Below are 17,515 nucleotides of genomic sequence, written 5' to 3'. Positions count from 1 at the left end.
TGAAATATGTCGTTCTGGGTGAATTTTTAAAAACAATTTAAAAAATCTAATCAATCACCTAAAAATGGAAAATAATAAGCTTATGCTCATTGATAATTGATTCTGTTTAATGACTTTCACATGCAATAACAATCTATCTTCCTGTTTGTCTGTTCATAAAAAGAAATAATACCACACATCTATAACCATCTGATCTTTGACAAACCTGACAAAAACAAGAAACAGGGAAAGGATTCCCTATTTAATAAATGGTGCTGGGAAAACTGGATAGCCATATGTAGAAAGCTGAAACTGGATACTTTCCTTACACCTTATACAAAAATTAACTCAAGATGGATTAAAGACTTAAATGTTAGACCTGAAACCATAAAAACAAAGGGTTAATATCCAGAACCTACAAAGAACTCAAACAAATTTGCAAGAAAAAAACAAACAACCTCATCAAAAAGTGGGCAAAGGGTATGAACAGACATTTCTCAAAAGAAGACATGCATACAGCCAACAGACACATGAAAAAATGCCCGTCATCACTGGCCATCAGAGAAATGCAAATCAAACACAGTGAGATACCATCTCACACCAGTTAGAATGGCAATCATCAAAAATTCAGGAAACAACAGGTGCTGGAGAGGATGTGGAGAAATAGGAACACTTTTACACTGTTGGTGGGACTGTAAACCAGTTCAACCATTGTGGAAGACAGTGTGGCAATTCCTCAAGGATCTAGAACTAGAAATACCATTTAACCCAGCCATCCCATTACTGGGTATATACCCAAAGGATTACAAATCATGCTGCTATAAAGACACATGCATACGTAATTTATTGCAACACTCTTCCCAATAACAAAGATTTGGAACCAACCCAAATGTCCATCAATGATAGACTGGATTAAGAAAATGTGGCACATATACACCATGGAATACCATGCAGCCATAAAAAAGGATGACTTCATGTCCTTTGCAGGGACATGGATGCAGCTGGAAACCATCATTCTCAGCAAACTATCACAAGGGCAAAAAACCGAACACCACATGTTCTCACTCACAGGTGGGAATTGAACAATGAGAACACTTGGGCACAGGAAGGGGAACATCACACACTGGGGCCTGTCATGGAGTGGGGAGAGGGGGAGGGGAGGGTTAGCATTAGGAGATATACCTAATGTAAATAACGAGTTAATGGGTGCAGCACACCAGCATGGCACATGTATACATATAACAAAGTTGCGGGGTGTACACATGTACCCTAGAACTTAACGTATAAATAATAAAAAAGGTTATATTCATGGAAACAGTGCAATTATATCACTCATCTCTCATGAAGAGATTTAGTCATTTAATTTTCATTTAATACACGTTAGATTACAATTAACTTGTTAAATAAGCATAAATAAAATATTCTCTGCTTTGCTTCTGACTCACATTTGAAAATATAATTGTTGTCTCTTTTTCAAAGATGGGTGATCAAATAATTCATACAAATTACTGTGTCTCCTCTCATTTTTATATTCACCATTAAAATTATTAAAATTTCAATAATTAATAGTGATTTATTTCTGCTTGATATATAAGGTAATGACATGTAACTGGAGTTCCATTAGGGCATTCATATAAATTTTTAAAATCTCTTTTAAATGGCTTTTGTCAATTTAAACCTTAAACTAATTTTGTACCATTTAATATTTATTATTTCTAATTGAAGACCCAACATACTTCCAAATATTATAAAACGCACACCTCACAATAGAAGACATAGATGAAAAAACTATTAAAATATTTTTAAAGTATACAATGTAAGAGGAAGAAATAAAATACTAATCCCAAAGTCAGAAAAAAGAAATGTCCAAAAAGCTATTATAATTGAATATAGTCACGTGCCACATAATAAGATTTAGGTCAATGACTAACACATGTATGACAGTGGGCCCATTAGATTATAATGGAGATGAAAAATTCCTATTGCCTAGTGACTTTGTAGCCATGATAATGTCATAGCACAACACATTACTCACCTGTTTGTCATGATGCTGCTGTTAAACCTATTGCACTACCAGCTGTATAAAAGTGTATCATATACAATACATACAGAGTAGGCCTTCCATATCTGTGGGTTCTGCATTCACAGATTCAACCAATGGTGGATCAAAAATATATTTTTTTAAATTGCATCTGTACTGAACATGTATAGATTGGTTTCTTGTCATTCTTCCTTAAACAACACAGTTATAACAAACTACTTACATAGTACTAGATATTACTGTCTGTACTAGTCCATTCTTGCATTGCTATAAACATCTGAGACGAAGTAATTTGTAAAGAAGAGGAGTTAAATTGGCTCACAGTTTCTCAGGTTGTACAGGAAACATAATGCTAGCATCTGCCTGGCTTCTAGAGAAGCATCAGGAAACTTGCAATCATGGCTGAAGGTGAAGTGGAAGCAGGCGTATCACCTGGTGAAAGCAGGAGTGAGAGAGAGAGGGGGGAAGCATCAAACACTTTTCAATGACCAGATCTCATGAAAACTCACTCACTATCATGACAGTACCAGCAAGACAGTACTAAACCATTAATGAGAAATCCACTCCCACAATCCAGTCACCTCCCACCAGGTGCCACCTCCAACAATGGGGATTACAACATTAGATTTGGGTGGGAAGACAGTTCCATATTACTGTATTTGCATCATACTAGGGGTTATAAGTAATCTAGAAATGAATTAAAGTGTATGGTAGGATGTGCATAGACTATGGGCAAATATTATGACATTTCACATCAGGGACTTGACCAATCACGGATTTTGGTATCTTAGGGAGGTTCTAGAACCAATTCTCCCATGGATAATAAAGAATAGCAGTCGTTGATAATGATAATAAATGACTATGTTACTGGTTGATATACTTACTACACTTTTATTATTCTTTTAGAGTGTACGCCTTCTAGTTACAAAATAAAAAGTTTAGTTACAAAATAAAAAGTTAACTGTCAGACAGCTTCAGATCCTTCAGGAGGTATTCCAGAAGAAGATATTGTTATCATAGGAGATGACAGCTCCATGCATATTACTGCCCATGAAGACCTTCTAGTGGAGCATGATGTGGAGCTAGAAGACAGTGGTACTGATGACCCTGACCCTGTGTAGGCCTAGACTAATGTGTTTATGTCTTAGTTTTTACAAAAAAAAAAAAAAAGTTTAAAAAGTTAAAAAAATTTAAAAAATAGAAAAAAGCCTCAGGGAATAAGAATATAAAGAAAATATTTTTGCATAAGTATACAATGTGTTTGTATCTTTAAGCTAAATGTTATTACAAAATAGTCAAAGTTAAAAACTTTAAAGTTTATAAAGTAAAAACATTACAGTAAGATGAATTTATAAGATGAATTTATTATTGGAGAAAATATTTTATATACATTTAGTGTAGCCAATGTGTACAGTGTTTACAAAGTCTATAGTAGTGTACAGCAATATCCTAGGCCTTTACATTGACTCACCACTTACTCACTGACTCACCCAGAGCAACTTCTAATCCTGCAAGCTCCATTCACAGTAAGTGCCCTATATAAGTGTATACATTTTACATTTCATATTGTATTTTTACTGTACCTTGTCTATGTCTAGATACACACATACCATTGTGTTATAATTGCCCACAATATTCAGCACAGTGACAGGCTATACAGGTTTGCAGCCTAGGAGCAACAGGCTGTACCACATAGCCTGGGTGTATAGTAGGCTGTGGTATCTATAGTTTTCTGTGAGTACAGTCTATGATGTTCACACTACAACAAAATTGCCTGATGACATTTATCAGAACGTTTCCCTATCATTAAATGACTCATGACTGTTCTAAGTTTAAATTTTACTTTTACTAAAGGCAAGGTGGGAGACTATCTAAAGCAATTCCATAGTAAGAGTTCTCCCACCAGCATTTTCAAAAATCTACACACATGGACACTCTCTTAAGCAACTATTATAGGCATGCAGCAATCAGCAGAGGCACATTAGTTCAGACGAAGTCCAGACTAGAAACATCTAAAGACAAGCTTTCCTGTCTGAATGGGGACTCAGGGACCTGAAAAAGCATGGCTTGGGAAATGAGCTACAATAAAAAAAAGAAGCATGATTTTTCAGACAGGGAACTCCTACGATATATTGTGTGCAAGCCGGAAAACCAGGAAAGGGGATGGTGTAATTCAGTCTGAGTCTAAAGCCTGAGAAGCCAGTCTAAAGCCTGAGAAGCCAAAGGCATAATTCCCAGTCTGCATGGGAAAGACCCTAGAAGCAGAAGCATTGACGCTCAAGGTCAGAAGATCCATGTCCCAGCTCAAAGAAAGGTTTTGCCCTTCTTCAACTTTTATGCTCCATTTGAGCCTAGAAGAGATTGGATAATGTTCATCCTCATTGGTGAGGGCAGATCTTCTTTACTCATTCTACTGATTCAAATGCTAATATCACTTCCAGAAACACCCTCACAAACATACCCAGAAATAACATTCTTTCCAGCTATCTGGGCATCCTTTAGTCCAGTCACATTGACACATAAAATTAACCATCACACATTCTCTCTCAGAATCCTGTACATTGAACATACGCAGGACTATTATTCCTGCCTGCCTTAGTGACTCCTTCTCATCCTTCCAGATACCATTTAAGCCTTCCCCCTCCTCCAAGTTTATTCTCCTATCTCAGATAGGTTTGGTGACTAGGGGCTAAGATGCCTACCTCCATATTAGCATTTTCTATGCTGCGCTTTAATTGTTGATTTATGTCTCTATCTTCTCCATCACAGGCTGTGCCTATAATTTTTCCATGCCTAACATATAACAGACAATAGATAATTGTCAGATTTAGATTGAATAAATGAATGAAAGGATACTTTGGCTAAATCTTGAAGACTGAATAAGATGAGAAACATAAAGGAATGACAAGCAAAGGTAGCAGCATGTCTGAAAGTCTGAAAGCATAAAATTGCATGAGATATACAGAAAAGACTTCCATATGGAAATTCTTAATGCTCACTTCATCACACATCTACTAAATTCAGAACCATATGGTTATGGGATTTGCTAGGAAGTGGCAGACAAAAAAGTGGGAAAGCTGAGGATAGTAAGAGACACTGTTGGTTGCTTGTCTAGTAGCCATTCCTCCCTTCCTCCTTCTAACAAAACTTGCATTTAGTAATGTGCGTCAGGGACTGCTTATCCTCAGGCTCAGGAGGGAAGAAGTGGGCATCCTGTCATTCTAAAGCAATCAAGGTGGGTACATTCACCTTGTCGATACTGGTGTAGACCAAAGAGTATCTGATGCAACATATCCTTACAAGTAGGTGAAAGTCCGCCCATGCAATTACGACTGGCAGGTACTTCATTCATTTGTATTGATTATTCACTTCAAACTAATTGGAATAATCTCAGGCTATTACTACTACTACTTAACAACTGTCGTCTATTGAGCATGCTCTCTTCCAAGTACTATAGCAGGTGTTTTACACATCTCATATATAAAGGAGCCTTATAAGCAAGGTCTTTGTTGTAGTGAGGAGATTAGGACTGACAATTTCTGGACAACCTATCAATGTTCATTAGCTAATCCATTTTGTTCAATAAAGTCCAGTGCACCTTGACCTCAGTGACTAGGAAAGGAAAAGACTTCTTTTTTTACATATAGTGGATTAGAAATCAAAGTGAGTGAGAGAGAGAAATTAGGAATTTTATTAAACAGCTTCCTTCTCCATCTCAACCCGGTTTACCAGGGAGAACATTCTGTATGACTTGGTATTCTTATCTAAATAAATGTGATACTGATTTTAACAAACCCACCATGGCAAACGCTTGGCTGCTCCAAGATCTCTATTTCAGTTACATGTTATTGCTTACCGGTAAGTCATCAGGTAGAGGTGAGTCTAAGATGAGGATTAGAGATTATACATTCTCAAGAGGAGGATTATAGCAGATTCTCTTTCCGATGAGAATCAGGTCTCTTAGATTGTTCTCCCTCCAATTCCTGCCCACAGCAATGTCAGCCTGTCACAGCAATGTCACCCTGAAAGCAGAAAGCAGAAAAGAGGAAGTGAGCTCATGTGAAGAGACCAAATAAGAGAGGAGGCCTTGTTTTATAGAGACCTGTCTCCTGATGAATCCAGTTCCACTGAGAGTGAGACTGCATTAATTCCCTCTTGCAGGGTGGATCCTTCAGGACCCACAATACCTCTTAACGGTCCCACCACTTCTCAACACTTTCACATTGGCAATTAAATGTCAACATGAGTTTTGTTAGGGAAAAGCCACATCCAAATCATAGCAATCATGCAAACCTGAATCATGATTCAGGTTTTCCTGACTCCTGATCCCAAATTGTCCTCACAAAACCAAAATTTCTCAGAACAACAAAGCCCATTTTTATAAAACGGAGCACTTCTTAAAAGACAGCAGTCATGTTTATAAACATCAAAGTTTCTTTCTTGCATAAATGTATAGTTATGAGTGTGTGCACTAATAGAAAGTAGTATATGACAGATTTCTTTGTATTTTAATTTGAATAATACTGAAAATACCAAAAAAATTGGAAATTACCCATAAAGTCATCACCTTAAATATCACACATGTGCGCTTCAACACACATACCCCACATACATGAACTAGGAAGAACACATCTACATTGACTCCCACTGTTTTAAATATGACCGCATTAGAAGTTTGGTGTGTTGCCAAGTTTTTCTACACTAATGAAGGCATTTGCATATATGTCTATAGATGCATGTGCAGTTTTTACACAAATATAACCATGTGAAACACTTTGGTCTACTAGGATTTTTTTCCCACATTAACAATGTATCACCAACATTTTTCTGGTCAGTTTGTGCACCTAATTTTCTTGCAGCTGTGGCGTATTCTCTATCATGAATGCAGCGTGATTTATTTAAGCCGTGTTTGTTATGCCACTCTGTCCCTTACAATACTTTTCAGTCTTTGGTAGCATCGAATTGGTAATCATCACATCTTTTTCAAAATGTTTTGGCTATGTTGTCCTTATTTTTCCACATAAAGTACAGAACAAGGTTTGAAAGCTTAAAGAAAAACAAATGTCTCATTTAAATTCATATTATAGAAAATGTAGATATTAACATGACACGAATTAGCCAGTTAAAAATATTGTTTTTCCATTCAGGAACATGGCAAACTTCTGAATTCATTAATGCTCAGATTGATTGTTTGATTGGCTTTATGTTCCCAAATAATGTTTTGTAGTCTTATCTTAAATGTCAGATATGTGTAATGATAAATGTGTGCTAACATGTATCCATGAAAATTCTGCAGTTCAGCCCATCACATAATTTATAGACAAAAGATCAAAAGAGCAGCCTTTGTGCTCCTACTCTCAAATAACTTCAGTTATTAATATTTTAATGACTGCAAAGTGGCACCTGTTTTCTCATTGCCAATATTTCATTCAATAATGGAGACAATCTTAAGATTTAAGGATGTATCTTTTCCCCTGGAAGGCTCAATAAAGCTACTAAAATTTTGAATAAAATGTGTGACCTGCAATACAAATAGTTTTTTTTTTTCCCTAAATGGTTTCCCTGCAACTAAGTTTGGTTGTCAGAGTTAGAAGTTCTAAACATTTCTTTTAAAGTTAGTCCTCTTAGTGAAGTATTTGATAAGGGGTCAATCAAAGCACTGATTACAACTGTTCCTTTTCTAAATAAAAAAATTCTCTCTGTTCTCTATTGTTTACTGATTGAGAAGAAAAAGCTGGCCATTCATAACACTTTGTGGCAGGATTATTTTTCTCATTGGATCTTTTTCTGGTCTCTGGACTGCTGCTATGAGAACTTTCTCTGAAACAATCTTGCCTGGAGCTAAAAGAAAGAACTGTTAAGTCCTGGGTTTTCTCTCCTTGTACACCCCCACTCCCAGAAAATCCAGATAACCTAGATAATTATACCAGATAATTACCTGAAATAATCAAACAATCTAGAAAACTATTCCAGATAATGTTATCACAATATTTTGTCTTCATGAGGAATGTACTTTTCCAACACTCCTACTAAAATATTGTTATTCAACCAACTTTATACTTAATGGAGAAAAGTTGAAAGCACCCCCTGTAAGAACTGAAACAAGATAAGGATGCTCACTTTCACCCCTTTTATTCAGCATGGTACTGGAAGTTCTTGCCAGAGCAATTAGATGAGAGAGAAAAAAAGACACCCAAAGTGGAAAAGAAAAAGCTGAATTATCTCTGTTTGCTGACGACATGATCATATCTACAAAAACCTAAAGACTCCATCAAAAATCTCTTAGATTTGATATATTGATTGGGTAAAGTTTCAGGATCCAAAATTAATATATGAAAATCAGTAGTATTTCTGTACACCAATAACAATCTAGCTAAGGATCAAATCAAGAAGGCAATCCTGTTTACAATAGCTACCAAAAAATAAAAACATAGGAATATATTTAACCAGAGAGGTAAAAGATCTCTATAAGGAGAACTATAAAATACTGATGAAAGAAATTAGAGATGACACAAACATCCCATGCCCATGGGCTGGAAAAGTCAACGTTGTTGACATGACCATAACTGTCCAAAAGCAACTTACAGATTTAATGCAACCCTTATCAAATTACCAATGTCATTTTTTCTACAGAATTAGGAAAAAATCATAAAATTCATATGGAACCCAAAATGAGCCTGAACGGCCAAAGCAACCCAAAGCAAAAAAAAAAAAAAAAAAAAAAAAAAAAAAATGCATCACATTGCCTGACTTCAAATTACTTCAAATTATACTTCAGGGATGTGATAACCAAAACAGCATGGTACTGTTATAAAAATAGACACAGAACCCAGATATAAAGCTGCACACATACAACAAACTGATTTTGACAAACTTAACAACAATATACAGTGGGGAAATGACTGTATTCAATAAATGGTGCTGGGAAAATTGGATAGCCATATGCAGAATAAAAGCCTGGAACCATACCTCTCACCACATGCAAAAATGAACTCAAGATGAACTAAAGATCTAAATATAAGACGTGAAACTGTAAAAGTTCTAGAAGAAAACCTAGCAAAAACTCTTCTGAACACTGGCTTAGGGAAAGAATGCATGACCAAGTCCTCAAAAGTAAGCATTACAAAACAAAAATAGACAAAAATGACTTAAACAAAAAAGTTTCTGCACAGCAAAAGAAACAATCAACATGGTAAACACACAACCTACAGAATGGGAAAAATATTTGCAAACTATGCATCCAACAAAGAGCTAATATCCAAAATCTATAAGTAGCTCAAATATCTAAACAAGAAAAAAGCAAACAACCCCATTAAAAAGCAGGCAAGGCTATTATTAAAAAGTCAAAAAATAACAGATGCTGGTGAGGTTGTGGAGAAAAAGGAAGCTTATATACTGTTGGTTGGATACATTGTTTACTATTCAGATGATGGGTACACTATAAGCTTAGCCTTCACCACTATGCAATACATTCATGTAAGAAACCTGTGCTTGTACCCTCTAAATACACTGTGGAAACAAAATTTTGTTATGGAACAGCTAGAACCATGCCACTGCTCATGCTTCTTGTCAACCTTAAATACAGGAAACAAAGTTATGGAAAATATTTGCCTTATATGAAATTTTCAGTGTGTACACCATATGTGGACACTAAGAATTCGATCAAGTAATCTTAACATTTAAACTTTCTATCTGTCACACCTTTGCAGAAAAACAGACACCACTCTGTTTGTTTTAGCAGGAAGGGATTTAAGAAAGAGAACTGGATACTTAAAAAGCTGTTAATAGGACCGGAAGAATAAAGGTCACAGAATGCCACTGCTGACTTTCAGAAAATCAGAAAGCTTGGGAATTAAGGAAGGTATCCCTGAAGCTCTCAGTTGTCTACAGCACTGACGCAGGTGATTTGTAGAAGCTCACCCAGAAGAGGCTGCAAACCTTATGTCTATATCCTGCAGAACATCTCATGTTTTGCTCCTAGAGAAAAAAAAACAAACAACAACAACAACAACAAAAAAACACTTCAATTCTATCATTCAAATCTCTCATCACTGATCCCTTTGTCGGAATTAAACTTAAATCCCACATCAAAGGAGAATGGGAAATGTAGGTTTGGGGCTTCAGACCATCAGCTGTAGGGAGGATTTTAAAGGGGAGGGAAAGTGCTCAATATCAACAGAAGTATCTCTTCCAAACATTCATTAGCATGATTTCTAAGACTGTAGTTTTATATTGGAGAATACACATACTTATTTCTAATTTGGTCAATACTTAACAATTTTCAGCCTGGTCAAAACTCATGTGGGTGTCCCAGTTCTCTAATTACAAAATCCTATGAGTGTGGCCTCATCTAGCATCCTCTGTTGGCATTTTGCTCTTGGAAAATTGTGTTAGTCCAGTGTGGTGGCTCACGCCTGTAATCTCAGCACTTTGGGAGGCTGAGGCAGACGGATCACTTGAGGTCAAGAGTTCTGTAGACCAGCCTGGACAATATGGTGAAACCCTGTCTCTACTAAAAATACACACACACAGATTAACAGGGTATGATGACATGGACCTGTAATACCAGCTACTTGAGAGGCTGAGGCAGGAGAATCACTTGAACCCAGGCGATGGAGATTGTGGTGAGCTGCGATCACAGTGCTGCACTCCAGCCTGGGCGACAGAGGTGGCCGTGAGCCGCGATCACACTGTGTCCGCAACTGGTGGGTTCTCGGTCTCACTGACTTCAAGAATGAAGTCGCAGACCCTAGCGGTGAGTGTTATAGTTCTTAAAGACAGTGTGTCTGGGGGGAGTTTGTTCCTTCAGACGTTCAGATGTGTCTGGAGCTTCTTCCTTCTGGTGGGTTCGTGGTCTCACTGACAGGAGTGAAGCTGCAGGCCTTCACAGTGAGTGTTACAGCTCTTAAAGGCGGCAAGTCTGGAGTTGTTCGTTCTTCTTGGTGGGTTCGTGGTCTTGCATGGCTTCAGGAGTGAAGTTGCAGACCTTCGCAGGGAGTGTTACAGCTCTTAAAAGTGGCATGGACCCAAAGAGTGAGCAGCAGCAAGATTTATTGCAAAGAGGGAAAGAACAAACCCTCCACAGCGTGGAAGGCGACTGGAGCTGATTGCTGCTGGTTAGCTCTGGCAGCCTGCTTTTATTCCCTTATCTGGCCCCACCCACATCCTGCTGAGTGGCCCATTTTACAGAGAGCTGACTGCTCCATTTTGACAGAGTGCTGATTGGTGCATTTACCATCCTTGAGCTAGACAAGAGGGCTAGACAGAAAAGTTCTCCAAGTCCCCAGGAGGTTAGCAAGACACAGAGTTAGCTAGATACAGAGTACCAGTTGGTGTATTTACAAACCTTGAGCTAGACGCAGAGTATTGATTGGTGTATATACAATCCTTGGGCTAGACACAGAGTAGTGATTGGTGTATTTACAAATCCCGAGCAAGACACAGAGAGCTAATTGGTGTCCTTGCGCTAGACACAGAGTGCTAGACGGAAAAGTTCTCCAAGTCCTCACCCAGCTCAGGAGCCCAGCTGGCTTCACCTAGTGGATCCTGCACAGGGACTGCAGGCGGAGCTGCCCGCCAGTCCCTAGCCGTGCCTGCACTCCTCAGCCCTTAGGCTGTCCATGCAACCGGGTGCCCCAGAGCAGGGGGCAGTGCCTGTCATGAGGCTGGGCCCCGCGGGAGCCCACCACAGGGTGGGAGCTCAGACATGGTGGGCTTCAGGTCCCAAGCCCTGCCCTGCGGGGAGGCAGCTAAGAATTTGAGTGCAGCACCCAGGGGCCGGCACTGCTGGGAGACCCAGCGCCACCTCTGCAGCTGCTGGCCCAGGTGCTAAGCCCCTCAATGCCCTGGGCCCACAGCCCTGGCCTGCCGCTCCGTGTGTGGGGCACGAGGAGCTTGTGCCCCAGCCCTGGGGTAACTAGTGCTGGCCTGGACTCGCCCTCAGAGAGCCCCGCTTCCGCCCATGCCTCTCCCCCTACACCTCCCTGCAAGCAGAGGGAGCTGGCTTTGGCCTCGGCCAGCCCAGAGAGGGGCTCCCACAGTGCAGTGGCGGGCTGAAGGGCTACTCAAGTGCCGCCAGAGTGGACGCTGAGGCCGAGGAGGCACTGAGAGTGAGGGCTGCTAGCACATTGTCAACTCTCAACACTGCTGCACTCCAGCCTGGGCGACAGAGCAAGACTCTGTCAAAAAAAAAAAAAAAAGACAAGAAAGAAAACAAAATGGTGTTAAAACACCTGTCATAACTGACCCAGCAGAACTGACTTATAGCCTCCTTACTTTCATTTTCTTTCACAGTGAAAATGGAAAAATTACTTGTAAAACTTGGCTAGTACTTTTTCCTAACAATAAACCAAATTAATACAATTTCTCTTGGGTCACATTTTCCTACAAGAAGATTAACGTGTTTTCCAATCTGTCTGGGTGGTTTTGGATGGCTGAAATGCTGTCAGCCTTATGGAATCACTTATGGAATTGATTTGAATCTTATAGAAAGTTATCTCCATCTTCAAAGGCTTAATTTGGTTATTTATGGATGGATTTCATGCAGTTTTCAAAATATATTATTTGTCTCCACTTCAATGAGACTGAAAGTTTGTATAATGTTGGATAGGTTCTAGCAACATTATTCTGAGTGACTATGGGAATCAGGATACAGCAAGTTTAGGCAAAACATTGTCATTTATACCTCCTAATTTTCATCTCCTGTCTCCCTATAAAATGCCTACATCTTGAATTTTAAATATTTGTTTATATCAAAATCTCCACTGTAATAAAAAAAACTTAATTCCAAAATTATTTTTATCTTCTATATGTAGGAAAGTATAATTATAAATTTAGGTACATTACTAACATAGAAACCCTAAAAATGCTGAAATATACCAAAAGAAAAGCAGTCACAAGTTAATGCTTTTCTGTTTTAAATAATTTAAAGAAAAGCTCCAATTTAATTATCAATTATTCAGTTTTAAATTTCTTTCAATAATTTTCTGAATTTGATTGATATGCAAGAATATATTCTGTATGTTTCTGAATTTTGAGGATACCACTATGGCTTTATTAAAAATTATATTACAGGATATATTAATATGAAAACTAATTTGTGATGTGATATGTTAAGCAGATTTCAAAAGAACATATTTGGATTCCATTATTAAAAAGGTAGAGGGATGAAATGTGTGCTAGAAAACCACTGATTATCTCTGGCCAGTGCTATTATGGCTGATTTTAATTTTTGTAGGTGATTTCTGCATTTTCCTATATAACTTTTATTATTAAAAACAGTTATTTTCAAATAAAAGAGCCAATCTTTATTTGAAAGCTTTCCCCAGAAAAGCAAATAATTATCTTACTAAAAAAATTGATAAGCTGAACTTCACAAAAATGTAAAACTTCTGCTTGAGGAAGACACTATTAAATGCATCAAAGGGCAAGTTACAAAAATTTGTAAACCATATCTCTGATAAAGAACATAAAAAGAATATAAAATTTTTAAAACAACACAATAAAAAATTGTGCAAAAGACTTAACAGACACTTCACAAAAAATATGGATAGCAATTAAGTACATGAAAAAGATGTTCAACCTCATTAGTCATTAAAAATGCATATTAAAATTATAATTGGATACAACTACACATCTATTAGGATGACTGAAATTTAACAATATTACCATACCAAATATGACCAAGGATGTGAAAAAATTGAAACTCTCCAGGAATGTAAAATGACACAAACACTTTCGAAAACAGCTTGGCAGTTTCTTAAAAAGTTAAATATACACCTATGATATAATTTCCTCTGCCAGGTATTTACTGAAGAGAAAAGAAAGCAAATATTCAGTAAAGATTTGTGCACAAAATTCATAGAAGCTTTGTAATAGTCCAAAACTTTAAAGAATCCAAATTCCCATAAACAGGTGAATGTACAAATTGTGGGATATCCAATACTGTATATAAAATGCATTACTACTCACCAATAAAGTGGAATGAACTATTTCTATGTGGATGGATTAATGTGAATGCATCTCAAAATAATTCATTGAGATTGAGTGAATGCGGTCAAACCAAGTAAGTACATACTGTGTGATTCTGTTTACACATAATCCTAGAAAATGCAAAATAATCTATAGTAAAAGAAAGGAGATAGTGGTTACCTTATGAGAGGAATACAGCAGGTCAAGAAGGAATGATAACAGCAGGGCATAAGGAAATTGTGGGGGGCATGATGACTGTGTTTATTATCTTGATTTTAGTGATGACTTATGGATATATACATGTTTGTGTGTGTGTGTATATATACACACATGTAAATACACCATTTATGTCATGCACACAATTAACAAATTATATAATTTAAATATATACTTTATATGTCAATTATACTTCAATACAGCTGTTTTATATGTGTGTATGTCTGTATGAATATATATAATCACACATACAATAAATAGAAAAGTGATATAAGTTGTATTAATTATTTCTATGTAACAAGGTTCACCAAATCTTAATGTCTTCAAACAACAAATATTTATTACTATACACAGTTTCTAAGAATCTGGAATATGGGAATGGCTCAAATGAATGGTTCTCTGGGTTCCTTATGAGGTTGCAGTCAAATGTCACACAGGGCTGCAGTCATCTGAAGGTTGGGCTGTGGTTGGAGGATCCTCTTCTAAGATCTCTCACTTACATGGCTATTGGCAGGAGGCTTCAGTCCTCCATGTGTACCTTGCCATAAAGCCACTTTTGTATCCTCCAAAGCAAACAATCCAAGCAAGAAACAAAAAGGAAGAAATGATTCTTTTCAAGATGTGTTTAATAAGTGACATATCTTCACTTCTGGCACATTCTGCTGGTCACAGAAAACCCTGATAAAACATGGGAGGGAACTGCAAAGACAGTGAATCCCAGGAAGTAGGAATCATTGGGAGTTATCTTGGCTATGCTCACTGCAGATTATGGTAGCATTTAAACTTAAAAGTGAAAACTCCTTGTATTCCCACAGTCAAAGTTAACATTTTCCACTTACGTATATTTAACAAAAGATATGGCTATCACTTTATATATTTTTCTCCACTTAATACATTGTGGACATCTTTCCTGTGAGTAGGAATTGGCTTATTTAGATCTATCTCATACATTTTGGTTTTGTAAACAGTTTTATTTAGATTTAATCAACATAAAATAAACTGCACATATTTAAAGCAAAAACTGAAAACATCACCTGCTTATTTAAGAATAGATCTATCTTAATAATTAAAGTTCTGTACATTATCTATTTGCCTCCTTTACCTAATAAATTGGTATGTGAAAATAAACATCTGAACCAAATAGATAAAAAGTTAGGTGGACGTCAGACTTAGCATTTCCATTTTAGTCATTTTAGAACTTGGTTTCCCTGCCTTGACGGGAGGTTTGGAGATTAACTGTTTGGGGGCATTTGAATTAGGCAAGAGGTGAAGAGTTATTGAAACACTGAGGCACAGTGAAAGAATCAGAAGAATCTTAGGTTTCTTGTATCATTACCACAATACAAATAGCTGGCAATTACATATTTTCATAGTAATCATTCCACTAATAGTATTTATATAGCACTTAAGATATTTAAGGTAAGATTCTAAGAATTATGTTTGTAACAAAAGCTATATTGTATCTATTATATGAATATGGTTAAGAAAAAGTTTACTATTTCTTGTATGCAGTCCTCATAATGAACTAAGCAACAAAACTCTAATAAACTGAAGAGAGTATGAATACAGGAGAGTGGCTTAATTTTCCTACTTCTTATTTTATTTTAGCTACAAAATTAAAGGTTTAAAATGTTTTAAGATTTAAATTTAATATTTATGCTTCCATGGAAAACCTTTCACTATATCCTCTGCAATTAAATTTATTGTAACAAAACAGTACTTTTGGAAATACTGTCTTGTAGACTAAATTGTTTAGAAATATACAGCTTCATCAAAACATTTATCAGACTGACATGGAGAAGTAAAGAGAAGTCGACTGTAAGCTTCATGAGGAGAGGCTTACCACCGTGCCACCAGAGTATGATACATTGCAGGTAACCAGGAAATATGAGATCAGAGAAGAAGTATTAAGAGAGCTCAATGTCAAGCATAGGTCCCCTGCTAACCAGGTGTGTGTTAACTTAGGCAAATCACTTGTGAATTCAGATTTCATTGCCCTTGTATATGATGTTTCCAGTGGATCCTATTAATTGGGACTTTTAATTGCCATAGAAATTAAAATCGACCTGTGGGGGGGCAGAGCAACATGGCCAAATAGGAACAGCTCCAGTCTCCAACTCCCAGCACGAGTGACACAGAAGACAGGTGATTTCTGCATTTTCAACTGAGGTACTGAGGTCATCTCACTAGGGAGTGCCAGACAATCGGTGCTGGTCAGCTGCTGCAGCCCGACCAGCAAGAGCTGAAGCAGGGCGAGGCATCGCCTCACCTGGGAAGCACAAGGGGGAAGGGAATTCCTTTTCCTAGCCAGGGGAACTGAGACACACAACACCTGGAAAATCGGGTAACTCCCACCCCAATACTGCGCTTTAAGCAAACGGGCACACCAGGAGAATATATCCCACACCTGGCCGGGAGGGTCCCATGCCCACGGAGCCTCCCTCATTGCTAACACAGCAGTCTGGGATCTAACCGAAATGGCAGCAACGAGGCTGGGGGAGAGGTGCCTGCCATTGCTGAGGCTTAAGTAGGTAAACAAAGCCGCTGGGAAAGCTCAAACTGGGTGGAGCTCACAGCAGCTCAAGGAAACTTGCCTGTCTCTGTAGACACCACCTCTGGGGACAGGGCACAGATAAAAAACAGCCACAAAAAGGCAGCAGAACCTCTGCAGATGCAAAGAACTCTGTCTGACAGCCTTGAAGAGAGCAGTGGATCTCCCAACACAGAGGTTGAGATCTGAGAAGGGACAGAGTGCCTGCTCAAGGGGGTCCCTGACCCGTGAGTAGCCTAACTGGGAGACATCACCCACCAGGGGCAGTCTGACACCCCACACCTCACAGGCTGGAGTACACCCCTGAGAGGAAGCTTCCAAAGTAAGAATCAGACAGGTACACTCGCTGTTCAGCAATATTCTATCTTCCGCAACCTCTGCTGCTGATACCCAGGCAAACAGGGTCTGGAGTGGACCTCAAGCAATCTCCAACAGACCTACAGCTGAGGGTCCTGACTGTCAGAAGGAAAACTATCAAACAGGAAGGACACCTATACCAAAACCCCATCAGTACGTCACCATCATCAAAGACCAGAGACAGATAAAACCACAAAGATGGGAAAAAGCAGGGCAGAAAAGCTGGAAATTCAAAAAATAAGAGCGCATCTCCCCCTGCAAAGGAGCGCAGCCCATTGCTAGCAACGGATCAAAGCTGGTCAGAGAATGACTTTGATGAGATGAGAGAAGAAGGCTTCAGTCCATCAAACTTCTCAGAGCTAAAGGAGGAATTACGTACCCAGCACAAAGAAACTAAAAAT

The 17,515-nt window shown here is 38.0% G+C and overlaps 1 long non-coding RNA gene across 1 annotated transcript in view; it reads right to left on the bottom strand.

Moving 5' to 3' along the window:
* Positions 1-1,864: 1,864 nt before the first annotated feature.
* LOC117063676 overlaps positions 1,865-17,515 on the bottom strand; it is a 265,046-nt gene continuing 249,395 nt past the window's right edge. The window contains exons 2-3 of the long non-coding RNA XR_004429031.1: positions 5,877-6,042; positions 1,865-2,452 (exon numbers count right to left, since the gene is read on the bottom strand). This is a non-coding gene — a long non-coding RNA (uncharacterized LOC117063676). The remainder of the gene's footprint in view (positions 2,453-5,876; positions 6,043-17,515) is intronic.

This window comes from Trachypithecus francoisi, unplaced genomic scaffold (assembly GCF_009764315.1).
Source record: "Trachypithecus francoisi isolate TF-2019V2 unplaced genomic scaffold, Tfra_2.0 Lachesis_group18, whole genome shotgun sequence".
Taxonomy (NCBI): Eukaryota; Metazoa; Chordata; class Mammalia; order Primates; family Cercopithecidae; genus Trachypithecus; species Trachypithecus francoisi.
This window is presented reverse-complemented; position numbering and strand designations above follow the sequence as displayed.